This window comes from Eriocheir sinensis, chromosome 45 (genome assembly GCF_024679095.1).
Source record: "Eriocheir sinensis breed Jianghai 21 chromosome 45, ASM2467909v1, whole genome shotgun sequence".
NCBI classification, from domain to species: Eukaryota; Metazoa; Arthropoda; class Malacostraca; order Decapoda; family Varunidae; genus Eriocheir; species Eriocheir sinensis.
In genome coordinates, this window is record NC_066553.1 from 11,233,939 (window position 1) to 11,261,291 (window position 27,353).

Here is a 27,353-nt window from a genome sequence, read left to right on the forward strand (position 1 = left end):
TTATTACCCTGGGGAAAAGTTCATCTGGCCCTGGCGCCTGAGTGACTTTAAGTCTATCTATCTGTCTTATCACGAGCTCCCTACTTATGTTGATGTCGGTTAATTCTTCTACCTCTTCTCCCCTGTAGATCTGTTCTCCCTGAGGGATAGAGCGAAGATGATGCAGGTGTTCCTGAGTGAGATGGGGCGTGGAGTGAACGGTAAGGGAGTGGACGAGACATGTGGTGCTGGAATGTAAGAAGTATGACAGGGAGAGAACGAAGATGATGCAGGTGTTTCTGAGTGAGATGGGACATGGAGTGAACGGTAAGGGAGTGGACGAGACATGTGGTGCTGGAATGTAAGAAGTATGACAGGGAGAGAACGAAGATGATGCAGGTGTTTCTGAGTGAGATGGGACGTGGAGTGAACGGTAAGGGAGTGGACGAGACATGTGGTGCTGGAATGTAAGAAGTATGACAGGAGAGATCGAAGATGATGCAGGTGTTTCTGAGTGAGATGGGACGTGGAGTGAACGGTAAGGGAGTGGACGAGACATGTGGTGCTGGAATGTAAGAAGTATGACAGGGAGAGAACGAAGATGATGCAGGTGTTTCTGAGTGAGATGGGACGTGGAGTGAACGGTAAGGGAGTGGACGAGACATGTGGTGCTGGAATGTAAGAAGTATGACAGGGAGAGAACGAAGATGATGCAGGTGTTTCTGAGTGAGATGGGACGTGGAGTGAACGGTAAGGGAGTGGACGAGACATGTGGTGCTGGAATGTAAGAAGTATGACAGGGAGAGAACGAATATGATGCAGGTGTTTCTGAGTGAGATGGGACGTGGAGTGAATGGGAGGACTGGAAGAGAGTGGACGAGACGTGTAGTGCTGAACCCGTACGTAGGGCAGATTTTCTCCACAACACAAGGAGGAATGAAGAAGAGGAAGACCCGCTGCCAAAATAATGAACAAAACGTCACTGTGCTATCAAAACATTGCTTTATAAGGACGTGTCAACCGTATATAATACCATTCACTGAATATGTTGTGATTGTGAACTCCTACACTATTGAATCAAATATCCTGCTGTAAACACTTGTGATAATATATATGGAGGGCTTGTAATGCCCGCAGGAGATTCACCAGGGGGTAATGTGGGTACTCATACATGCTCGGTGAATAATTTAGTCTTAATTTGTAGTTTGTAATACCTTAGACCACTAGCACAACCAAGGATGGGCCGGACCCCACCCGTTTACCGTTGATGAGGTTTCAGGCCCTGCACCCCCAAAGTTTCTCTTGTCTTTTTCTCTGCCCTCCAATCTCCCTGAACATATTTCTGGGTGTGCCCTTGCCATTGTTTAGCAGATTTTAGAGACCTATTTTAGAGACACAAACTACTCATTACTGGGTAAATTATCATGTCTTTTTTTGTGGAGTTAGTTATCACCAGGAAGCAATTATGAAAGTACTAGAGTTGATTTGGTGAGTCTCATACTTGGGTTGACAGTTTACTCTCCTCTGTAACGATAGGCTAATATCCCCAGTGGCAATTATAGGTTACAATTTTAGCAGAGTTAGGTTACCATCCACTAGGTTAAAATGAGTCTGTTAGTTTGTAAATAGATTTGGGAGTGAAGACAGCTCGACAATATATGCCGCAGTGCTTGTTATAGTGAATTCTGGGGTAAATTTGCTGTAGCACTTTCATAGCTGAATTATTGTGGTAATAAACAGATCCCCATTAAAAAGCATCATAACATACTACAGGAAATAAGTAATATGCATCTCAAATAGACTGCTCCGGCTAAGCAATTACCCATTCTTTGCAACATGCATTCTATGTTTGTTGGATATTTTGGTAATTTAGTGATCCCATGGCTCATTCTTGTCTCAATGATATTTACTGTATTAAGGTATTACATTTACTATATACTATGCTAGTTTTACTGGGTGTTATAGATGATGTGTCTAGTAAAGGTAGGGTGAAGTTGGGGGCATACACATAGCTGTGTGTGGCCTCGGTGCTCATCTCCATCACATGGGTAACCTATTGCTGGTAAATTAGCAACCTAGCACCGTCAACGTTTGATTCATCACCCAGCTTTATTCCCACTCATAGTTTCATAGCTACTATAATTGAAAAAGAATTTTATGATTTTAGGTTGAGGCAAAAAAAAAAAAAAAAAAAAAAAATATATATATATATATATATATATATATATATATATATATATATATATATATATATATATATATATATATATATATATATATATATATATATTGATATTTATTTCATGCAAAAAGGTTAAGTGAAAAATATATAATTCCTTCATTTTCTACTTATAGCACAACATTAAAACTAGAAAATAAAGGTTCTTTGTCCATAGACTATAAAAAAATCTTTCTCACCTTGAAATTCAAGTTATTTTTGGGGTATTGACAAGAAAATAATGTTTCTGTTTTTAACTTAAATATGCACTTTTTTCATTTATGTAACCTAACCTTACTAATGTACTGACTCATATGTTGCTGGCACAAGTTGAGAACATATGGGATTTTTTAGTATAGGCGAAGGGGGGAGGAGTAATGGGAGCAATGGGAGGAGTAATGGGAGGGGACATCTAGCTCATAATATAACCAGGCAGCTTAGAAGTAATTCTAGGGAAGTAACAGATGACGGGCTAAGAATCTTCTATACTAACAGCAGGAGCCTCAGAAACAAGATAGACTTACTAAGGGGTGAGGCTTGTTCAGAAAATTTTGACATAATAGCGATCACTGAGACATGGATAGACACTGCCAATAGAAATTTTAGATCAGAATTTGAAATGACGGGTTATCAGATGTTTCACAAAGACAGAAGGGGCAGAAAGGGAGGTGGAGTTGCTCTATATGTTAAAGACTCACTTAAATGTTTAGTTAACAATTCAGTCAAAACTAACATGGATTCAGAATCAGTTTGGGTGGACGTTTACAAAGGGAAAGAAAAACTAACTCTAGGAGTTATGTACAGGCCACCTAACCTTAACAGGCAGGACACGAGTATATTACTACAGGAGATTGGCAGGGCGAGTATGAGTAGAAATGTCTGCGTAATGGGGGACTTTAATTATAGGAAGATAGACTGGGAAGACCTAGTGGGTGACCTAGAAGCCGAGGACTTTCTTGAAGTTATACAAGATAATTTCCTTAAGCAGGTAGTTACTGAGCCTACCAGAGGAGATAACATATTAGACTTTGTCCTAACCAATAATGGGAACTTGCTACGTGAGTTGGAGGTGGGCGGAGAGTTAGGAAAGTGACCACAGAACGGTTCGTTTTAGCTTAGGCGGTAACCCGCGAACCAAACCCAGTGTTAGTGCCAGATTTCAGAAGAGCAAATTACGAGGGGCTTCGAAGACATCTTGAAGGGGTAAACTGGGATAATTTAGGGATTCATGAGGGCCAGAACTGCGGATTGGAGAGCCAGGAGAACCAGGTAGAAATGTCTTATAATAACTTAGTTAGAGTAATAGTAGAGGGGCAAGGACAGCATATACCACAGCGAACACTTAGAAAAGAAAACAATGATCCTAAGTGGATGACTCGTGGACTAAAACACGAGATTGGGTTAAAGAAGGGAATTTATCAGAAAATAAAGAATGGTGAAACACGTCTCAGGGGCCGGTACGTCGAACTATCTAGATTAGTTAAGAAAAACACCAGGATAGCAAAAAGGAACTATGAGATCAAAGTAGCAAATGAGGCGAAAAGTAATCCTAAGGGCTTCTTTCAGATGTATAGAACAAAAACACGGGAGAAAATTGGACCGCTGAAAACAAACACAAGGGAGCTTGTAGAAAATTACGAAAATATGAGCACATTGTTGAACGACTACTTCCTTTCAGTATTCACACAAGAGGATCGATCGACTATACCGGAAAGAGTTCAGGTGTACGAGGGCGGGGATGGCGATAAATTGAGGGATATAATCATTACCAGGCAAGTAGTTCAGGATGAGATAGATAAGCTTAAGAAGAAGAAATTGCCAGGTCCTGACGGGATATTTCCGAGGGTATTAAAGGAATTAGGTGATGTACTCAGTGACCCACTAACCGACATCTTTAAGATTTCGGTAAATACTGGCTATGTGCCGAGCCTATGGAAAGTAGCTAATGTGACGCCGATTTTTAAAAAGGGGGACAGGTCGGTTGCTTCAAACTATCGCCCAATTAGGTTGACATCGGTTATAGGCAAGATGCTCTTGTCCATAATAGCCAGGAACATTCGGGAGCATTTAGAGAAACATAGCTTAATTCACGACTCGCAGCATGGGTTCACAAAAGGTAGGTCATGCCTCACCAATCTCTTGTCCTTCTACAATAAAGTATTTGAGGCGGTTGACAGAGATGAAAATTATGATGTAATCTATCTTGATTTTAGTAAAGCGTTTGACAAAGTTCCTCGCCAACGACTGTTGCTTAAATTACAGGCTCACGGAGTAGAGGGTAAAGTTTTGAACTGGGTCAAGGCGTGGCTTAGCAATAGGAAGCAAAGAGTGCAAATCAATGGTAAAAGATCTGACTGGGGATGTGTTACGAGTGGGGTCCCACAAGGTTCGGTATTAGGTCCACTTTTGTTTATTATTTATATCAATGACTTAGATACAGGAATTAGTAGTGATGTTAGTAAATTTGCAGATGATACCAAGATCGGTAGAGTAATTGAGTCTGATCAGGACGCTAGTATTCTCCAAGGTGAACTCAACAGATTGTATGACTGGGCGGATAAATGGCAGATGGAGTTCAATGTAGGGAAGTGCAGTACTCTGAGTGTTGGAAGGAACAACTCCTCACATAACTATTGCTTAAATGACACTCATAAGCAGGTCTGGGTGCGAGAGGGATTTAGGGGTCTTAGTGAGCTCTGATCTCCATCCAAGGCCACAATGCATTCAAGCTAGAAATCGAGCTAATAGGGTACTGGGATTTATTTCAAGGAGCATAAGCAACAGAAGCCCAAGTCTTCCTCAAACTATATTTAGCATTAGTTAGACCTCATCTTGACTATGCGGTTCAGTTCTGGTCACCTTACTATAGAATGGATATCAAAATGTTAGAATCGGTGCAGAGGAGGATGACCAAGATGATTCAGGGGTTGAGAAACTTGCCATACGAGGAAAGACTCAAACAGTTAAACTTGCATTCTCTAGAAAGGGGAAGGGTGCGTGGAGACATGATCGAGGTTTATAAATGGATGAAGGGCTTTAATAAGGGAGACATTCATAAGGTTTTGTTGGTAAGAGAACCGGGTAGGACACGAAGTAATGGGTTTAAACTGGATAAATTCAGATTCAACAGGGACACAGGCAAAAATTGGTTTACTAACAGGGTGGTGGATGAGTGGAGTGGGCTTAGCAGTCATGTGGTGAGTGCCAATACAATTGTCACATTCAAAAATAGACTAGATAAATTCATGGACAGCGATATTAGGTGGGGTTAGATACACGGGAGCTTAGGGTCAAAGGAGGTGCCTAGTACAGGCCTACCGGCCTCTTGTAGACTCCTGCGTTCTTATGTTCTTATAATGAAAAAGTGGGCATTGATATATACATTATTAAATATTTAAATGTGTCAAATAGTGTACTGGCAATAAAATACAGGAAATCATCGAGCAAATTGGTGTATGGGTGAGTTTCGTTAAGAACTCGGCAGAGTTCTTCAAAGACAATGGCACTGGCCACTGTCAAAACACATTCCACTATACCTAGAAAAATTCCACGACGACTGTTGGCTCTCAAGATATAGCTGTAAGCCAGACTCTTTCTCGAGTCATCAGAGTACTGAGAGAAGTTTTGGGCTTTCCAGGATGTGACACACAAATACACAATAATATACTTTGAGAGTAATAGTGGTAAAGTTGGGGGGATACGCAGTAGCAGCACATGGCCTCGGTGCTCATCTCCGTAACATTGGCCCTTGAGACTGTGGTAGAAGGGAGCCCCCATTACCCCGGGACACAGGGCCAGTGTGATATCTGGGTTACCACAGTTTACCTTCCCCAGGTTTCCCCAGGTACCCATTTATCGACCAGCCTGAGAGCAAGGATGAACAGCTGGGTGAGTCGCACGCCGACTGCCCGGGCCGGGATTTGAACCCGGGCCTGCGGAGTAGAAGCCAGGCACGCTAACCACTAGACCACGGAGGCGTATAACTTTGAGAGTGACACAGGCTAAATGAACTTAATTATAATACTTTTGAAAGTCACTTAATCTGACTTCATATATATAAAAAACAACTTCTTTACTAATATAATTAAAGAAAGAACTGCTGGTATACATGAACACAATCACAACTTATATTGTAAAAAAAGGGGAGAAATTATCCGACTCTAAAAATTAACTGCAGGACAATATGGCTGAGCTTATTATACACTTAATAAAATATAAAGCATATAGCACCGTGGTGTGTACTATTTGGAGCAACTCTTCACAGCCTGCCATTAAACATTTTTTTATATGTTATTTCCTATAGAAAACAATTAAATAAATTGCAAATACAAAACAGGTTTGAAGAAATCAAAAGAGACCTTTAGTGATGCATAAGAAATACAGAATTTCATGCCCTGCAATATTCAACAAAGTCCTGTAAAGGTCCAGCTATTGCAGTCATTCTGGTTGAAACTATTCAAGGAAATCTACACATTTCTGCAAACTATCCAGTAATATATGCTTGGTCTTGCTTCTTCAGAATCTTTTATCTTGTGTCTCCTGCCTGGAAGTTTAAGGGTCCGACGCTGCACCACTGCTGGGACATATGGGCTGCTAGGTGTTGTAGCACCCACTACACTTATAGCATCATCCATTTAGCATAACCCGTTTCTGGGTCGTGATCTGGCGTGTTCCATTTAGCGGAACCGATCAGCTGACGCCGCAGCCTGCACCCATTTTAGAGGATCTGGGTGACCCGGAGGGACCCCACTGCCGAGCAGGGTTAGCCAGATCACTTTCGACCCAAGACCCAGGCCAGGACCAAGACTATCGCCGCCGCCGCCATTTGCATGCCTTATTTCCCATATTTGGGTATTTTTTGCTACAACCACTGCATCCAGGTGGTGCCTGGTGATCCGGAATTGTAGGAACTCTATGCCAGTTTACATATTTACCCATAGATATGTGCCGAAAACCATGAATAATAAGTTAAAAGTGGTGCAGTGGGCGGGGCGTTGAAATTTTCATTTCGGGCCCAGCAAGAGGCCTGTAGTGGCTTTAAACGAAAACAGTTGGATGAATAGATGTGTGGAGAGCCATATATGTATGGCGGGGCAAGGGTTTTGTGGCCGGGCGAGGGAGGGGAGTGAAACGCGACTACTGTGTTTTATATAGAATAGCACCCACCCGGGTGTCAAATTGGCGCTGTGTCCAGGGGTAATGGGCTCCCTCCCACCACAGGCTCAAGGGCCAATGCGACGGAGATGAGCACCGAGGCCACGCGCTGCTATAGCATATGCCCCCAACTTTACCTTTACCTTACAGTGACTGACGTGTTTAGTGCCGATACATGTTGACTTATTATTTATCATTACCTACCCAGTTAATTTTCATCATCATTGGTAACCCCCATTTATGCATAATGTAAAGATGAATCGTTTGTTTCAGTGACTTTGTGTTATTTGGGTCACTGATATCACAAAAAATACCAGTTAGGTTAGATTATCAATGAGTGAAGCAGTAATAATTCAATATTATATTTAAATGGTAATCAATCGGGCAAAACTTAAGAATAACCACTCCAAACCAATATTCGTATTAATTTAGCACGTGAAAGAATTATTGTTATAATGCATTTTTGTATACGTTTTACCTTGGGGAGGGGCCAGGGGGGCAAGCCTCTTTAATTATAGAGTTAGGTGGCTCGGATTTTATAAGTCCATTGTTATTGTTTCACAACCGCCTCTATACACAGACTGAGCCTCATACCTGCCTTGCAGTGCGCGCAGGTCGTAAAGTTCGGTTGGAGTAGTTTAAATATATTTGACATGTGGCGTGGCCCATCAAAACTTACGTGCCGCGGGACGGATTGGGAGGGCGGCGGTGGGGGGAGGGGGGAGGGGGGCAGTATGCCCACCATCTGATGAGATGCCTGACACTTGTCAACAGATTGAATGCTAGGTCATATTGGAATAGACTACAAGAGTATGCGTTAGGGACTTTCCTAACTTTCGAGACTTGGGAATTTTTCCTGATTTAGGGATTTTTCCACGGAAATTTTGGAAGGCCATTTTTCAGTGATATGGGCTCCCCCCCCCCCCAATACCCCGGTTCCCCACAGGTCCCCAGGTTTGTCTTGGGGGGTAGGGGGGGCTGGGGTGGTGGAGGGGGTGGAGTGTTAATTCTTGAGATTTACCATAGGTTAAGTTTCCTAAATGACAAGTTTTGTTTAAAATTATATTCCATCATATTTTTGTTGCCGAGGTATAATTTGAAGGCATGAATAGTATTTCAATTGTCGTAGAAAGTATCCAATTTGGATTATCAATATACAGTCATCTATCAAAGGTGGCATATGCTGGGGGGGTGTCGCCTCACCCACCCTACAACGCCAAGTCCGAGGGTCCCTCTGGACAAGTCTCCATGCAGGGCCCCCTTTCATTCTGAGTACCTCCTGGCAGGATTTATCAACTTGCTCAAGTCACAAACTCTGTAGGTGTCATTATTAGTTTCTTCTGATCTTTGAGTGAGTCAAAACTGTAAAGTTAACATGTACCCAGTTATGATAATCATTATTAATAGTTTCGTGTATTTTTTAATTTCGTGTCAATGTGTTCCATCAATGTCCCCAATCACACCTGGGAACCCAGCAATGTCTTGAAATTCAGTTTCTTTCTTGATTAATCTGTGTAATAAGAAAAAAAACAATTTTTGTACCTGTTGATAATTGTGCTCAATGTTTTTATTAGTTAAATAAATGCATTTGTACAGTTGTTTTGCTTTATTTTCTTATGCCGGAGGATAGAATTGATCTTGATTTTCATGATCCTATTTGTGCTGAGTGAATGAGAGTTATAGTTCAGCAGTGTTATCATTAGGTAAGGTTGGAGGCATTTGATAAGCTGTGTGTTGTCTTGATCTTGACAAGTAATGCACAGGGCACCAGTACAGGTGCATAACACGGATATTTGTGTTGGCTGCTGGGGGAACTGGGGTGTGTAGGGAAGGGAAATGAATAGGTGTACTACTAGTTAGTCTTGGTGTGTTGTGACAAGTGAGTGTGTATTTGTTTTCTGAATGAGTCTATTGTACCACGTTCTAAAGTCTGTAGGGGGAGGCTGTTCCAGTCACGTGTGATGCGTGGAAAGTATGAGTCCGTACATGTGTCAGTGTTTGTGTGATATGTTTGGTATTTTTGGCTGAGTGTGTTACGAGTACGCTGACTGTTTGCATCCTGTAAGTATGTGTGTGGGTCAATGTCAATGTAAGTGTATGTGATCTTGTACAGAATTTTAAGTGTGTGCTTGTCTGCACATGTGAAGAGGTTACATATTAATCTGTTGTTTGATCTGTGTTATGATGCCTGGTGTTCAAGTTCATTGTTTATAATGAACCGAGCCACCTTGGTGTTGATTAGTGCTAACTTATAAATGTTTGTGTGTGTGTGTAAGGATCCCACACCGTGGAACAACATGCTAGTGTTGGTCTCACAAGTGTGTTGTTCATCAGCGCTTATTTGTCTCTGGCCCTTAAGCCTGTGTCAAGTGAGAACCTATTACCCTGGGACACAGGCAAGTATCTAATGTCTAAGTTAAAAGTGTTTGCTTTCCCAGAAAACCCATTTATCCATCAGCCTGATAGGGTATCAGGACACCTCTCCTCCCGAAATTGATCTTTCTTTCGGCCACCTCTTTTAATTATTTTTTGGGAGCAGCGAGTAGTGGGCTTTTTTTATTATTGTTTTCTTTTTTGGTGCCCTTGAGCTGCCTTCTTTGTTGTAAAAAAGGGAAGATGAACAGGTGGTGTGCCATCTGCTTAGGCTGGGCCTATGAATTTTAGAGTAAAAGAGTCGACATTAAGATGGTACAGCAAGACACAGAAGCTAGAGGGAGTAGACTGGCATGTAGGAGACTGGGGGAGCAAGCTGATGTTTAAAGCAAGAACGAGAACCCCGCAGCTAAATGGCAGGAATAGGGAAGGGGGAAACCAGAACTGTAGCTGTAGGACAGGGGAGAAAGAATCGGTGGAACACCTAATAGTAGAGTGCAGCAACTATGAGAGGCAGAGAGGGGAGTTATTAGTAGCACCAGGGAGGAGTGGGCTAAGAGGCTAGAGGAGGACACCGGGGCCATCGCACGGTACGTGTTGGATGGAGATGCAGTGCTGGGAAAAAAGGGCACAAATGCTTGAATAAGTGCACGGATAAGCAATGTCAGTAAGTTATTCCAGCAACAAACTGAAAAGTAAAGTGTGATAGTATATTGCAGTGAAGAAAAATTAAGCTACTCAGGACAATTGAAAGGAAAAGTGTGTGAATAAACAGGAGAGACGCCCGAGAGGAGGAGGACAGGTCAAAAGAAGAAGAAGAATATTTGTTTACATATCCGCCTAAATGCGTTCCATTTACGGCGCGAAAACCCGGACATGGGTCTGGGTTTATCCCCGAACCTGGTTCCGGGTTTTGTGTCAAATGGAAGATGCTATTACAGGTTACACTCAGTCTCCTATAAAAGGAAAATTATTTGCTTGGTCATCATAACCAGGATCATAAGAGAGAGAGAAAGAGATGTAAAAGTGACTGGCTAGTAGTTAAAGGTTAAGAAGCAATGAAGTAGAAAGTTTACATAGTTATTAAACTTAATCTGTGGAAATGAAGAAAACAAAGAAATACAATGACTAAGTTATAATAGTGAATTTAAAGTATCTATGTTTTAATAGGAAGTTAGTTTATCTCAAGCACTATGAAAGAGCTTTTTACTTATTGTTATTGCACTTATGGTAGAGCGACAGTGTTTTAAGCCATAATACAGCAAGCTGCTCTTTGGAAAGTATGCCGTTTTATCTACTTCCCAATATCTGAGCAGCTGACAATGTCTGAGCTCCACTCCTAATCTTAGCCACATTACTGGGCAGTGCCCTGGTGGCAGAAGTGGCAAATCTTAATGACTGATAAGTTTGCTATGCTCTGCTGCTCAGTAAATGGCCTCACCTCTATGAAAATACTGAAATGACATCTCGTACTGAAATGTGTGTGGCCCCATATCCCTTCCCCTTTCCATGGTGAGATAACTTGGTGCATGCAAGTATATTACACTTTTACCTACAGAGGAGGTCAAAACAAGGTAATGAGACTGATCATGGACAACTTGGAGGACAAAGTCATGGCTAAGAACTGACAGAAAGACGTTTATAACGTTACCTAAAGGATACCTTCATGCAGGTTAACAAAAATGTTTCACTCACTAGCACGTTTTAGCAACAATATACCAAGCTGACTCTCCACATGACAAGTGATTGGCTTACCTGAACTTCCTCACTTCATCTCCGTACTCCCGGTGGGGCAGACAACATCGCCTGCCTCTGTCACGGGCCACGTGCTGCACTGGTGTTGAGGTTCCTGTGATTGGCTGCTGTCTCTTGAGTACGTATGTATCGAGCGCTGCCATTGGTTGAACGAAATATGTCAACAACACACTACGCCGTCTGTCGGCGGAGTGTGAAACAGCGTTAAGGCAGTGAAATCTAAACATGGCGGCCTTAAGATTTTTTTGTGAATCGCAAGATACGACATTCTTATTTCCGCCATATTGGATCCACTTAAGATTGTCGTATCTGCGAGGCGTCAGTGAATCTGGGGCCGTATACACAACTATTCTAAGAATAATACTGTAACCTACCTGTAACCTCACCCAGGCGCCCAAAAACCCCGTCAGCGTCCCCAGGAGACTCACCGCTCCTTGTGGCTGGCGTCCAACGTCTGGATGGGCTACTCACGATACTTCCGGGTCCTTGGTCCCCTGAGGTGCGACTCCCAGGCGTGTGTGCCACCCTGTGTTCCCTCCGAGGGCGACAGCGTGCGTGAAATCCAGCCTCTGGCTACCAGTGCACTTTACTGTGGAGAAAGCAAACCCCTTCCACCTCGGCGGGCTCAGAGAAACATAATCCACCGGTTTAACGTGGTTTATTTCCTTTGTCACAGTTCCCACACTGTTCCATCGGGGTCCGGCCACTTGTTGACCGTCGAAACCCTCTACTAAAGTCCACAAACCCAAACACCGCCAATGCCAGGCACTTTCTCCAAGGGGGTCCGTGCACCGCCACGCTACGAGCCTCAGGTCCCGACCGAGGTTCGAATCCAACTGCCTGCCGGCGTCCCCCAAGGCCCTCGTGCGCGCCCCAATCACAGGCCTTCCCGCTCGGTGACGTCACTTCCTGGCGGGAACCTCAGGCAGCCGTAACATCACCCCCTCCTGTGAAAGATGGAGCGTCCTCGCTCCCCCAAAAAATAAAACACACATCCCGCCCAAATAAAGTAAACTCAACTAAACATGTGCTCAGTCACAAACAAAATCATCCATCCAACCGGGGAGACGCCGCTCCCTCCTGGGCCTCCTTACCTCCGGCCCAAGATTACCTCCTGCAGATGCCCCGTCCAGGGGACACACCTCCTCGCCCGCGTCCTCCTCCAACACCATGGGCTCCGGTTCCCTCGGGTCCAGGTCCTCCTCATCCTCCGTCACCAGGGGCTCCTCGACCCCCAGCCCCAGGTCCGCTTCCTCCTCCTCCTCGCTGCCCGCCAGCGAAGCTTCCTCCTCCCAGGAGAAGTCCCCGGGACCGTGGTACCGCCAGAGCCGGTCCGCGTGCACCACCATGGCACGCCTGTGAGGCCCCTGGCGTATGCGGAATGTGACGTCAGAAAGGACCCGTTCCACGTCGTAGGGCCCCTCCCAGGGACTCTGGAGCTTGGGAGACAACCCTTTCTTTCTCCGAGGGTTGTGCAACCACACTTTGTCCCCCTCCTTGAAAGGTGGTGACTTGGCCAGCCGATCGTACCGGTCTTTCATCGTCTCGCCCGACACCTTCAGGTTAGCCCTCACCTGATGGTGTACTTGCTGGAGACGGTCCTGGAGGGCGATAGCGTAGGGGGTGACTGTAGTGGGCATCTCCTCGTCCGGCGGCCTGCCAGTCACCAGATCCACTGGCAGCCGGAACTCCCGTCCACACATCAGCCGCGCGGGCGTGTACCCAGTCACCTCGTGTTCGGCCGAGCGGTAAGCCATCAGTACCAGGGGGATTTTCAAGTCCCAATCCTCCTGTCCCTCCTGGCAATACTTTGCCAACTCCTGACCTAGGGTGCGGTTGTAGCGTTCCACCATGCCATCTGACTGAGGCCGTAGGGGTGTGGTACGAGTCTTTTTAATGCCCAGCAAGCTACAGCACTCCCGGAACACGGCCGACTCAAACTCCCTCCCTTGGTCGGAGTGCAACTCGTGCGGCACACCAAACCGGGCAAAGAACTCGTCCACCAACACCCCCGCCACTGTGCCCGCCTCATGGTTCGGGAGAGGGAACGCTTCCGGCCACTTAGTAAAATAGTCCCATGGCCACGCACACAAAGCGATTTCCCCGAACTGTCTTAGGAATGGGCCCACAATGTCCACTGCTACCCTCTCCATGGATGCCCCTACCTGGTACACCTGTAAGGGAGCCACAGTCCTTCTCCCGGGGCCCATCTTGGCACAACACACGTCACAACTCCTGCACCACTCAGTCGCGTCCTTTCGCATGCCTACCCAGTACACACGCTGCTTTAACCTCCCGAGGGTCTTACGCACACCGAAGTGGCCGCTCGCACTACCACCGTGAGCCTCGCGCACCAGTTCCTTTCTCATTTTCCCAGGAACTATTGTCTGCCAGAAGGCCACACCGCCGCCACTTGTCTCCCACCGCCTCTGCAGCACCCCATCACTCAGGGGTAGCACTGCCCACTGTTGCCACAACGCCTTAGCTGCAGGGCTCAACGGTGCAACACTTTCCCAAGGCGGTTTTTCCTCGCCTGTTGCTTAAATTACAGGCTCACGGAGTAGAGGGTAAAGTTTTGAACTGGGTCAAGGCGTGGCTTAGCAATAGGAAGCAAAGAGTGCAAATCAATGGTAAAAGATCTGACTGGGGATGTGTTACGAGTGGGGTCCCACAAGGTTCGGTATTAGGTCCACTTTTGTTTATTATTTATATCAATGACTTAGACACAGGAATTAGTAGTGATGTTAGTAAATTTGCAGATGATACCAAGATCGGTAGAGTAATTGAGTCGGATCAGGACGCTAGTATTCTCCAAGGTGAACTCAACAGATTATATGACTGGGCGGATAAATGGCAGATGGAGTTCAATGTAGGGAAGTGCAGTATTCTGAGTGTAGGTAGGAACAACCCCTCACATAACTATTGCTTAAATGACACTCTCATAAGTAGGTCTGGGTGCGAGAGGATTTAGGGTCTTAGTGAGCTCTGATCTCCGTCCAAGGGCACAATGCATTCAAGCTAGAAATCGAGCTAATAGGGTACTGGGATTTATTTCAAGGAGCGTAAGCAACAGAAGCCCCGAAGTCTTCCTCAAACTATATTTAGCATTAGTTAGACCTCATCTTGACTATGCGGTTCAGTTCTGGTCACCCTACTATAGAATGGATATCAAGTGTTAGAATCGGTGCAGAGGAGGATGACTAAGATGATTCAGGGGTTGAGAAACTTGCCATACGAGGAAAGACTCAAACAGTTAAACTTGCATTCTCTAGAAAGGCGAAGGGTGCGTGGAGACATGATCGAGGTTTATAAATGGATGAAGGACTTTAATAAGGGAGACATTCATAAGGTTTTGTTGGTAAGAGAACCGGGTAGGACACGAAGTAACGGGTTTAAACTGGATAAATTCAGATTCAACAGGGACATAGGCAAAAATTGGTTTACTAATAGGGTGGTGGATGAGTGGAATAGGCTTAGCAGTCATGTGGTGAGTGCCAATACAATTGTCACATTCAAAAATAGACTAGATAAATTCATGGACAGCGATATTAGGTGGGGTTAGATACACGGGAGCTTAGGGTCAAAGGAGCTGCCTCGTACAGGCCTACCGGCCTCTTGCAGACTCCTGCGTTCTTATGTTCTTATGTTCTTATGTTCTTCCCGCAGTGTCACTATGGGCCCAATGTCCGCGTCCTCCCGCTGGGCCTGTCCGAGGTCCTCTCCCCAACTAGTGTCACTGGCAACCGCGGCAGCCTTCACGCTCACAGGCTCCCCTTCCCGGCGGCTGCAATGCGCACAGTCACTTTCGCAGGGCCGGCGACTTAAACTGTCCGCATTACCGTGCAGTTTCCCCGGCCGGTACTCAATGTGGTAGTCGTGCTGTTCAAGCTTGCCAATCCACCTGGCCAGCTGACCCTCCGGGTTCCTGAGGTTCTTTAACCACCTCAGCGCAGCATGGTCCGTCCTGACCTTGAACTTGGCCCCGTACAAGTACGGATGGAAGTGATCTAGCGCCTGAATCACTGCCAACAACTCCTTACGTGTGACGCAATAGTTCCTCTCTGGCGCAGAGAACTTCCGGCTGAAGTAGGAGACAACCCATTCCTGCCCATCCTTTTCCTGGGACAGAACTGCTCCCACGCCCTCAGCACTAGCGTCGCAGTCCAGAATGTACACCTTTGTGGGGTCAGGGTACGGCAACACAGGGGCATTAGCAAGGGCCTCCTTCAACTCCTCAAAAGCCCGTTGACAGTCCTCGCTCCAGTGAAAGCAGGCCCCTTTCCGAGTCAAGTGGTGGAGTGGCGCTGCGGTCTGAGCAAACCCCTTCACGAACCGCCGGTAGTACGTGCACAGTCCGATAAACCCACGAACTTCAGTCACACTACGCGGCACCGGCCACTCACTGACTCAACTTTACCCGGGTCTGTGTTCACCCCCTCACTAGTCACTATGTGCCCCAGGAACGGCACTTCCTTCCGGAAAAGACAGCACTTCTTAGGACTCAGTTTCACATTAGCCGCCCTGAGCCTGTCCAGCACTGTTTTGAACCTTTCCACAGCCAGCTTGACCGAGTCCCGGTACACGAGTACATCGTCCAAGTACACCAGGGCGCTTTTCCAGAGCAACCCTTCCAGAACACGCTCCATCAAACGCTCAAAGGTAGCCGGGGCATTCACGAGTCCGAAACTCATTACCTTGAACTGGTACAGTCCTTGCCCAGACGAGAAGGCCGTCTTCTCTCTGTCCTCCTCGGCTACCTCAACCTGATGATACCCGGACTTCAAGTCCAAGGTGGAGAGCCACTGGGCCCATGTGAGAGCGTCTAGCGTGTCGTCTACCCTTGGTAGCGGGTAGGAGTCCTTTGTCGTCACCGCGTAATCCACACAACACCTTGTGGACCCGTCTTTCTTCTTAACGAGCACTACAGCGGCACTCCATGGGCTGCACGACTTTTCAATAACCCCTTGTGCGAGCAGCTCCTCCACGGCTTTTTCCACCTCCAGCCGTCGTGCAGGCGCAATCCTCCGGGGCGGCAACTTGACAGGACGACTGTCTCCTGTGTGGATGTGGTGTTTTACCAGACTGGTCCGGCCCAGGTCATGGTCTCCCTTCGAGAACACATCCGCATACTGAGTCAGCACTTTTCCCACCCCGTCCACCTGTTCTCCGGACAGGCATACCGAGCTCCTCTGCAATAGATCCTGCAGATGAGGTGGAACCCCAGTGCTACTCTCCTGCGTGCCCTCGACCAGACCTACCGGGTCCATAGTCGTCTGTACACCTTCACACCCGTCCGGAACTAGACTCTCCTTCTCCTTCCCTAGTCGGCAGCGGTGGCTGGCTTCGGGGGGTGACGCAACATGGGCTCGGTGAGTCTCGACAGAGACAGCACTCCACTGCGCCTCCGCCGCCTTCCCTTAGCGGCACCACGTTGCCTCCGACCGCCATGGTCATATCCCCGAAATCCAGCACCGCCCTGTTCCGCTGGAGATAGTCTAGTCCCAGCAAGTTCTCCCCGACGTCAGCCACGAAGACAGGAAGACACTCCTCCGTGCCGCCCACAGTTACCCTGGCATCCACTGGCCCCCTGAGCTGTGTGCAGTGTCCCGTAATCCCCCACAGCTGCTGCCAGGCCACCGGGGCTGTCCGGTTGCCAGCATGCCGTCCTGCACGAACGTGCGCTCGGCGCCCGAGTCCACCGTCAGGTAGCAAGAATTCCCATCCACTTGCCCACCCACCTGAACGGTCCGGGCGCCCTCAGCGCGGCAACTTAGGCGGAGTGGGGCTGCGTCTCCTTCGACTGGCGCTTACCCCCCTCCGCCAGCCCGTCCCGGTTTCCCGCGGCCTCCTTACAGTCTGTGGCGGGAACCAGGGTACACTCTGAAGTCCGGTGACCCTTGCCACAGTTGTAACAGCAGGGCTTGTACTGAGTCGGCCCCGCTCCCGTGCCGCCAGCCTTACTGCTGCTCTTGCTCCCCGGGCAGTACTTCCTGGAGTGTCCCTGCTGCCCGCACGAGAAACAGTTCCCCTTGAACTCACCTGGGGGTGGTGAAGGACTGGAGGACGACTTCCTCACGCTCCCCTTCTTCGCCTTCACCTTGTAAGGGCTATGGTTCCCGCTGGGTTTCTCCCTTGTCGTCCTGAGAAACGACTCCAGCTCCAAGCCCCTGGCCAAAGCCTCCTGAAGGTCCTTGGGGTGTGCCTGCTGCACATAAATCCTCAGTTGTTGATTATCGATAGCGTCAACAAACTGATCCCGCAGGAGGATGGTGATCAGCTCCTCACCTGCCCCTGGGTACGCACGGCGCACCAGCACCTCCAAGTCTTGCGCCAAGCGTGTCAGGGTTTCCCCCGGGCCCCTTGTCCGAGCCCGAAACCTGGTCCTGAACACCTCAGACTGGTGCTGATGCCCGTACCTCCGCTCCAGAGCAGCTGTCACCTCGCTGTAGGAGCTCCGTTGGGCGGCCGGCAGCTGGTTCAGAACCTCGAGCGCCGCTCCCTTGAGCGCGCACACCAGCTGCAGGGCCATTTCCTCCCGACTCCACTGACGGGCGCTCGCCAGGAGTTCGAGTTGTGTCTTATATGCCTCCCAAGAGACACTCCCATCGAACTCCTGTGGCCGGCGCCTCGTCCCGTCCCGGAGCCGTCGTGTCGTGGAGCTGGTGCACGAGTGGCAGGACTTTACCGAGCCTGGCGGGGAAGGAGGAGGCGATAACACGTTAGCCGGAGTGCCCAGAGGTTGAAACACGGGTGCCGCGGGCGAGTCTTGCCGGAACCAGGGGACGAAACCTGCTCCCGTCATCATTAATGTCACTTCCCCCCTCATCCCCACTGCGCTGCTCGTGTACCCTGAGCGGCATGTTTCCCTGAGGGGCGACAAAGCCTTGGCTAGCACCCATAGCCTCGTCAACATACTTCCTTAACTCTCTGGCAACCCCTTCCACTTCAGCCTTAACCTCGGCCTTAGTATACACCTCCTCAAGCACCTCTTCCTTCACCTCCTTTTTAACACGGTTACACTCCTCCGCTAGGTGTGCCCTGAGCTCTTTAAATACCCGCTCGGCACTCCCCGCCACCTCCTCCCGTACACTTGCCAGGCTTTCAGTCACTTCCTTCCTCATGCCCGTCACAGCCTCCACCTGGGCACTGAGGGCGGCCAGCAGGTCCTCCAGGGTAACTTCCTTCCCTGCCATGACTTAGAACACACCACACACAGTCCGTAACAGTCCTAAGCCCGCCCGCTGGGAGGTAAACAACTGCTGATCCTCTTCCCGCTTTTCCGGTCAGCTGACTCCCCCACGCGGCGTCCACGCAGCAAGACCGGGCAAGAAAATGACGACGCGTGCACACAGGGCGTAACCCTCCCACACGCTGCCCGTCGCTCTCACACTGTCCCAACACTCCCCGTAGCACCACACGCAACTCCAGCGGCACCCTCAGACAGACCAACAATATCCCGACACTTGACACCACTGTAACCTCACCCAGGCGCCCCAAAACCCCGTCAGCGTCCCCAGGAGACTCACCGCTCCTTGTGGCTGGCGTCCAACGTCTGGATGGGCTACTCACGTTACTTCCGGGCAGGGATGGTAACTTTTGAAACTGCGAGTATCGTACATGAATGTTAAAATTATCGTATTTCATACAGAATTATCGTACCTATTAATTTGCAGGTAAACCAAACAATAACATGTAGCATTATAAATTGTTTATTAATACAAATTAAAATATTAACATAATTTTTTTTCCTTTTTTGTTTGTAACATGGCTTATTAAAAACAAAGCAAGCTTCTCAATTGTTTTCCTTTAAAATTCATAGAGAAATAGATTAATCTGTAATTAATATGCTGCCTACACTCTTAGCTTTTATCCTCTCCCTCTGCATTAGAGCTACCTGACTGTAATAGTGCCTTGTGTTTGTACAGTGAACAAGTGGCCATCCGAGCTATCATGTCATCTGAAGGGGTAAACTTTGTGCACTGGCCCGGTGTCTCATTGACACTGATGCCAAGAGAGTTCCATTTATTGTGTCTGTGTTTAGTCTATTCCTTGTTTTGGTTTTTGTTAAATTTACTTTGCTAAATACTCTCTCACAATCTGCGTTTGAGTGAGGCAGACACAGAGCATTGATTGCAAATTCGGACAAAGTAGCGAATTCTTTTTCGCCAAATGGATTTTCGAAGGCATGAAGTTTTCCCCAGAAAATGTCAGTTTGTTCTTCCTTTGCTATTGCTTCTGGAAACTCGACTAAAGGTAGCTTTCTCCACTGGTCATCTAAGTCTTGCAACAATCTTTGTCCATTTGATGGCACCACGCGTGGAAGCAGAGTTGCTAAAGGAGCAATAGAAGGTGCCATTTCTCTTGTCACTAAACTTAGAGCACGCTTGGGGTTCAAGATGCCAATCTTTGATAAAACTGGATCATTAAAATCCCATCTTTTCTTCACTTCAGTACATGCAACCTGCATGAAGGTTCTACACCGATTATAGAACTCATCACACAGATCTGGTCTTGCTGTTATCTCTGATTTGTTGCTGTAAGATTGCACACCTACACCAAGATACAGTTGAGCATTTTTTATGTGTTTTTCTTTCTTTGTAGGATCAATCTGAGATATGTCAGACTGCATGACATATTGTCTGTCCATATAACACAACAGAATGTCACGGTATAGCTCAGAAATCTTGGCATTGAGTTCAGTTACTGCAACTTTACTAGACTGAAAATATGCATTTAATGTTGTGAATTTAGGGAGGATCCACTGAAGGAACAAGTAATACATCTTAATGAAAGGGTCTCTTAGCAAAGCCAGAATGTGGTCTGCAGACAATATATGTTCTGAGAGAGACATATCTGTGAAAAATAGTAAAAGTGCCTCCCACTGCTCAAGAATGCGTTCCACAACTGCAACAAGAGAAAGCCACCGGGTCTGTGCAGGGTGTAGCATTTTGTGAGGTTTCAAATCCAGAAATGTTTGAAACTGTACTAATACGGCTTGTCTCTTAGCACTACACTTTAAGAAATTGTAAATATCTCTTGCCAAGTCTTCACATCGACGTGGGAGGGTTTTGCATGCCTCACTAGCACACAAATGAGCAGAATGGCATATGCATTTGATGACCACAATTCCAGGGCACACTTCTTTAAATCTGGTAGACACAGAATTCTTGTTCCCCATCATAACACTACAGCCATCTGAGCCAAAACCTACAATGTTTTCTGAGGGTATGTTGTAATTTTTAAATGAGTCCATAATGCTTTTGAATAAATTATTTGCAGTAGCTCCTTCATTTACTGTCTTGGAGTCATCTTTGCTGAAAACTTCGTGGAGCTCCCAGAATTTACTAGTTATTTGTAGTTTATCCTTCTCAAAATATCTCACTACAATGCAAGCTGTTTTTACTGAGGAAACATCTGTAGACTCGTCTGTTAGCACACTGAATTTCTGATTGCAAAGAACTTTAGCTACAGTGTCTTTGTGGCTACCTCCAATTGCATTAACAACAATATTGGTCATTTTTTTGCGTTTAACATTTATCTCTCCTGCAATCTTTGAATCTGGGAAACAATCTTTCAGTACACTTCCTAAATGATCAGCTAATGAAAATGCAAGATTGTGCTCTGCAAATACAGCTGCTATCTTAACTTCTGCAACTTTAGCTAAGTACTGTGGACTTTTCTTGGAGGTATTCATGCTATCATGGAAGAATGTTTGAATTCCTGGCTGATTTACTACAGTTCCCTTCATTCTTTCTTTATGGTGCTTAGATTTACCATGATTTTTCAGTACAGTGATCTCTGCTTTAAAAGAAGTGTTACAAACTTTGCACTTTGCCTTCAGCTTATCACTTCTATCTGGTTGAAGCCATTTCTGAAATTCTGGAGCAGATTCCCAATCTGTTCGGTAATGCTGGGCACTGTGTTTAGGCTTTTCATCTTTTGTAACTTCACCCCTAATCAGTCTCCTCTTTTTTGGTGTCGCTGATTTTGCCTTTGGTTCTGTCCGGTCCGAATCTGATTCTGACGTATCCATTACTAATGTAGGCACTGTAGTTCTTCAGTCTAAACTGTAAAATGAAAAATTATAACAAAATAACCAACCTATAGGCTATCCATGAACGAGATGCAAACAATAAAACAGTCACTAACAGTAACATTCAGTAAGCTCGAATACCATGTTACTCACCTGCTATTTAGGAACCAGACCGATCAGACGACTGGTAAAATCTTAATTCAAAATAATGTACGGGCTAATGAACTGAGTAAACTTAAAGCACCCTTCTCTTTGGACCAGCAAGCTTAAAACACACCTTTCTTTTTAGACCAGCAAGCTTAAAACACACTTCTTTTAAGACCAGTAAGCTTAAAACACCTTTCTCTTTATACCAGCAAGCTTAAAACACATCTTTCTTTCTTTTAAGACCAGAAAGCTTAAAACACACCCTTCTCTTTAGACCAGCAAGTTTAAACCACATATACATTTAAGACTAGTAAGCTTAAAACACCCTTCTCTTTAGACCAGCAAGCTTAAAACACACACCTTTCTTTTAAGACCAGTAAACTTAAAACACACCTTTCTTTATAGACCAGCAAGCTTAAAACACACCCTTCTTTTTAGACGAGGTAGCTTAAAACACATCTAGAGGAGAGAATCAAGAAAGCGAGACTTGTAACTACAGCGTGAGAACAAAGGAAAGACAACACAAAGTCACTACCTCTCTCTCAACCGACGCCACAGCTTACATGAGAAATTCTTTCACTTCAACTTACTAACAAAAATCTGCTAGCTTTAAACCACGTATACCTTTGTTTTAAGACCAGTAAGCTTAAAACACCTATGTCTTTAGACCAGCAACCTTAAAACACACACCTTTCTTTTTAGACCAGCAAGCTTATAATACACTCTTTCTCTTTAGACCAACAAGCTTAAAACACACGTTTATTTTTATACCAGCAAGCTTATAACATATTATAGAGCAATCAAGATCAAAGAACACAGTCACTGCCTCCACCGACGCCGCCACGCACACACAAACACACACACAGCTTATTTAACGAGTTACTTCACTTCTAATTACTGACAGCTAATCTGTGCTTGCTAAAACCTGCTACAGTGTTATTACACATCGCTATACTACATAAAACACATAAAAAAAACCTGAAATCATAGAGAAATTTAACGATATTTACCACATGTCTGGGACGCGTATGTACCAGGCGGCGTGCTCGCAGCTCGTCTTCCTCTTCTTCTTCTTGTGCCTCCTCCTCCGTCCTCCTCCACCGGCGCGTGCGCAAGTATTGCAGTAGGCCACTACGATCGAGTTTGGTGGCCATAGGCGCTCTCTCTCTCTCTCTCTCTCTCTCTCTCTCTCAGCTATAACTTTGGGATAGGTGCTTTTTTGCTACTCCCCATGGAAAATTATCGTATTTTGGCGTACGATATATAACTCTTTATCGTACATCGTACAGAGGCCTAAAATATCGTACAAATACGATAATTATCGTACGGTTACCAACACTGCTTCCGGGTCCTTGGTCCCCTGAGGTGCGACTCCCAGGCGTGTGTGCCACCCTGTGTTCCCTCCGAGAGCGACAGCGTGCGTGAAATCCAGCCTCTGGCTACCAGTGCACTTTACTGTGTAGAAAGCAAACCCCTTCCACCTCGGCGGGCTCTGAGAAACACAATCCGCCGGTTTAACGTGGTTTATTTCCTTTGTCACAGTTCCCACACTGTTCCACCGGGGTCCGGCCACTTGTTGACCGTCGAAACCCTCTAATAAAGTCCACAAACCCAAACACCGCCAATACCAGGCACTTTCTCCAAGGGGGTCCGTGCACCGCCACGCTACGAGCCTCAGGTCCCGACCGAGGTTCGAATCCAACTGCTCTGCCTGCGTCCCCCAAGGCCCTCGTGCGCCCCAATCACAGGCCTTCCCGCTCGGTGACGTCACTTCCTGGCAGGAACCTCAGGCAGTATATATATATATATATATATATATATATATATATATATATATATATATATATATATATATATATATATATATATATATATATATATATATATATATATATATATATATATATATATATATATATATATATATATATATATATATATATATATATATATATATATATATATATATATATATATATATATATATATATATATATATATATATATATATATATATATATATATATATATATATATATATATATATATATATATATATATATATATATATATATATATATATATATATATATATATATATATATATATATATATATATATATATTTTATAAAAGGGAACCTACTATATATATGTTTCTTAATCCTGGGATCAAGAAGTCCTCCTGTATGAAGAAAAATGAAAAATCATCACTCTCGCAAACCATTTCATAATACATATCAACACATTTGTGATCAGTTTATGCATCATCTATTTTTGGGGGTTTATATCATGGCAAAAATGTGGCCCATCGCTGGTACACGGTAAAGCCACAAATTTGGCCCATTGCTGCTACCAGGTTAAGTTGGACTATGAATGGACAGATGTTGTTTCAAGAGCATCTGAAATAAACTTATGGGACCGATATATGATAATTAAATCTGTGATATTTATTAAGATGTGTCCAGTGATTTAATTGGCAAAGAATTGCAAAACACAAGCTAAGAAAATAAAAGTACTGAACTGATTGACGTATCGACACAGGAAATAGCCGTCGGAGAAATAAGAATGGATTAGTAATTAATATACCCGAAGCAAGAACTAAAAGACATTGCATCGACATAAGTATGTGATAGAATAACAGGCATTATTTACATGAGTTATTTACTGCACAGTGCACACTATATGGGCTGGCAACATTGTCTTATTTTCTAGCAATTGAAGTTGCTTATATTGTGCATTATATTCTTGCATGGGAATGATTGCTTGATGCTGGATGACAAAAACTAAATGATTAAACAATAATGTTATGTGGCGAATACCAGCTTGAGGTCACTCTAGGTCTAGGAGGACTTGCTCGTTGTTGTCAATGTCATCACGATCACTGCAAATAGATACATTACAATTAGAAATGCTTTGGTACCTGCCCTATATCTATATCTATACTTGTCCAGAAGTCAAAACTCTTGACTCATGGACCAATTTGCAATTTTTTTTGTTCAAAAAGATTTTAGCATTGTTGATTGACTTTAATAGCTATTTGGGAGTACGACTAAGAATAATCATAAAATTCACTTTTAGATCTTCATAAGAAAGGAAGCTGCAAATAACAAAAGCCATAATATATTGTGAACTAATTAATTTCAAATGTGAAAAAAAGACATGACCAAAACAAATTAAACAATACTACAATGCTAGCTAGCATGGGTATTAGTATCATTTTGCAACACCCAGGGATTCCTGGGAGGTATTTTACAGAAAGGATAGCTACCGTTCGTTAAGTAGGATCAATGAGGTTAGGTGATGTTTATAATTTTTTGTTAAGTTAAAATAAGGCAACATTCTGAATGATAGTTAGTTTGGTAAAAAATTTATGTCCAAAATCAAAATGTTTGTTTAAAAAATAGTCAGTAACACAAATCGGAAATTTATCTGAGTTAGGAGATGTGAACTTCTATTAAGTTAGGTATGTCAGAGCAAGGTTTCTAAACAAGTTGATTTAGGATTAAAGGAAAAAAGTCATAAGTGATGCAAGCTTGAGTATTAGAGCAAGTTCGGTTTAAGAGCTACCGGTACGTCAAATTGATTTGGTTTGGTTACTAAAAATAAGCAAAGGAAGGTAATTTTGTTAGGACACTTCTGACATTTAAGTTAGGTTAAAAATATCAACTTTTCTAAATAATTGTTGATTTGGTTAAAACTGGCTATCTTAAATAACAGATTAAGTTGAAATAACTATATGTCAATGATAAATTTACCCAGGTTAGGTTTGGTTTATCGCCGCTGGGAGGTTAGTCAAGTAAAAATTAAATAACAGACACTAGTGACCCAAAGAGGTATTGTTTAGGGTTTGGTAAGATTGGTGGGAAACGTTTGTTGAAGTCAGTCACAAGATTAACAGGTGTGTTAGGTTTAAAGAGTTGATTATTGTAAAGGATAAGTCTGGCGAGGTAAAATATTGGCTCACCTGTGTTCGTTCCTTGGGCAGGAGTCTGTGGCTGCCGGTGTTGATCACAGGTAAGATACACGTGCACCAGTGATGACTGGACCTTCACAGACTACCTAAGGTAAGTGATAACAGACACTGGATGCCCTCCAGGCGATGGCTGGGGGCTGTATAACGCCAGCCACACACTGCGGCCCGCGGGGCTTCCAGCAAGGTTACTCCCAGGGCTCCTTGTGACAGCCTGTGGATGGTGGCAGGCGGTCACCAGCCATCGCTTGGAGGGTCTCCAGTGTCTGTTATCACTCAATCTCTGTCAGTCTGTGAAGGTTGCACCTGCATTTTACCTGTCGGTGAACACCACTTCAGTCGTGATGGCCATGTAGGTGTTTCCAAGGTCCGCCTCGCCGAACCACTCATCTCAGCATGGTCAGCACAGTCCACAGATATTTCAGGATGAGTTTCAAATCATTACACGCCTCCAATTCGTCTAGACGAGGCAGATATATTAGGAGGTGATGCCTTTCCTCCCGCTGTAATCCACCATGTTGCAATACTTATGCATTTTTAACGGTGCTATGGGAGCCCCTTCCCCGCCTTAAATTTTCCGCCCGCTAAGTGCTCCAGCTTCAGCGCTAAGCGGCCCAGCGCCATTTTAATAGCATCTTCCATTTAGCGTAACCCGTTTCTGGGTCGTGATCTGTAGAGTCCCTCATAGAGTCCCGACAACCTAAGATTTGGACGCCTTTATTGGCCCTGTGTTTTCGCCGCGCTTTTCAAACACTAGCACACGGTCTCGCGGCGAAGACAGGGCCAATAATGGCGTCCAAATCTTAGGCTGTCGGGACTCTATCGATCAAGGGACTCTTCAGATCATGACCCAGAAACGGGTTACGCTAAATGGAAAAGGCTATAAGTAGAAAACTTAACGATTCTTTGCCGTTAAGTGCACTTAGCGATGCTAAGAACGTTTGTGTATACCGCCCCTGGGCCCTGGTCGACGCACACAAATAAGTAGCGCGAACCATGTTGGCTCTGGGGGAGCTGTAATAAGTCTATATTTACAACATCCCATGGTGCCTCTGGTACTGGGTATTGCAACATAGGTGCTGGCCCTTTCACGGCCCCCTTGTGCTTAGCACAAACGACGCATTGTGCGACATATTTTCTACATCAACCCGTAATGTGGGCCAGTAGTATTTCTGTCTGGTGACAGACAGTGTCTTGTCCCTTCCTGGGTGACCCGCAATGGGTGTGTCATGGACCAGGTTAGGCGTCACGGGGACGTATTTATCTGGGACGACCAGTTGTTCTATAGGTACTGGTTTGGTTGGCCATGACCTGCAAAGGAGGTTGTCCTCTGATAGGAAAAATTGTGAAAAGGGAACTGGCAATTCAGGAAGGTTTGTTTCGTCTCCCGACTCTAAGGCGTAAATTATCCTCTTCCACACTGGGTGGTCTCGCTGAGCAGTGTGTAGCTCAGGTGAAGTGAAGTTGTGGATGACCTCTGAGTTGGTAATCGCAACTATTGGAATATTTCGTGATAAGGCATCTGCGACCACATTTGTTTTCCCGGTGATGTATTTTATTTCCGGATTGTATGCTTGGATCGTTAAGAACCATCTTGCCAGACGACCGTGTTGGTTTTTTCCCTTAGAAAGATCAGTGATGGCCGCGTGGTCCGTGTACAGTCGGCTATAGAGAGTAGTGACACACTGTCCAATAAGTTTCGTTCAGAAAGCGACATCTGGCA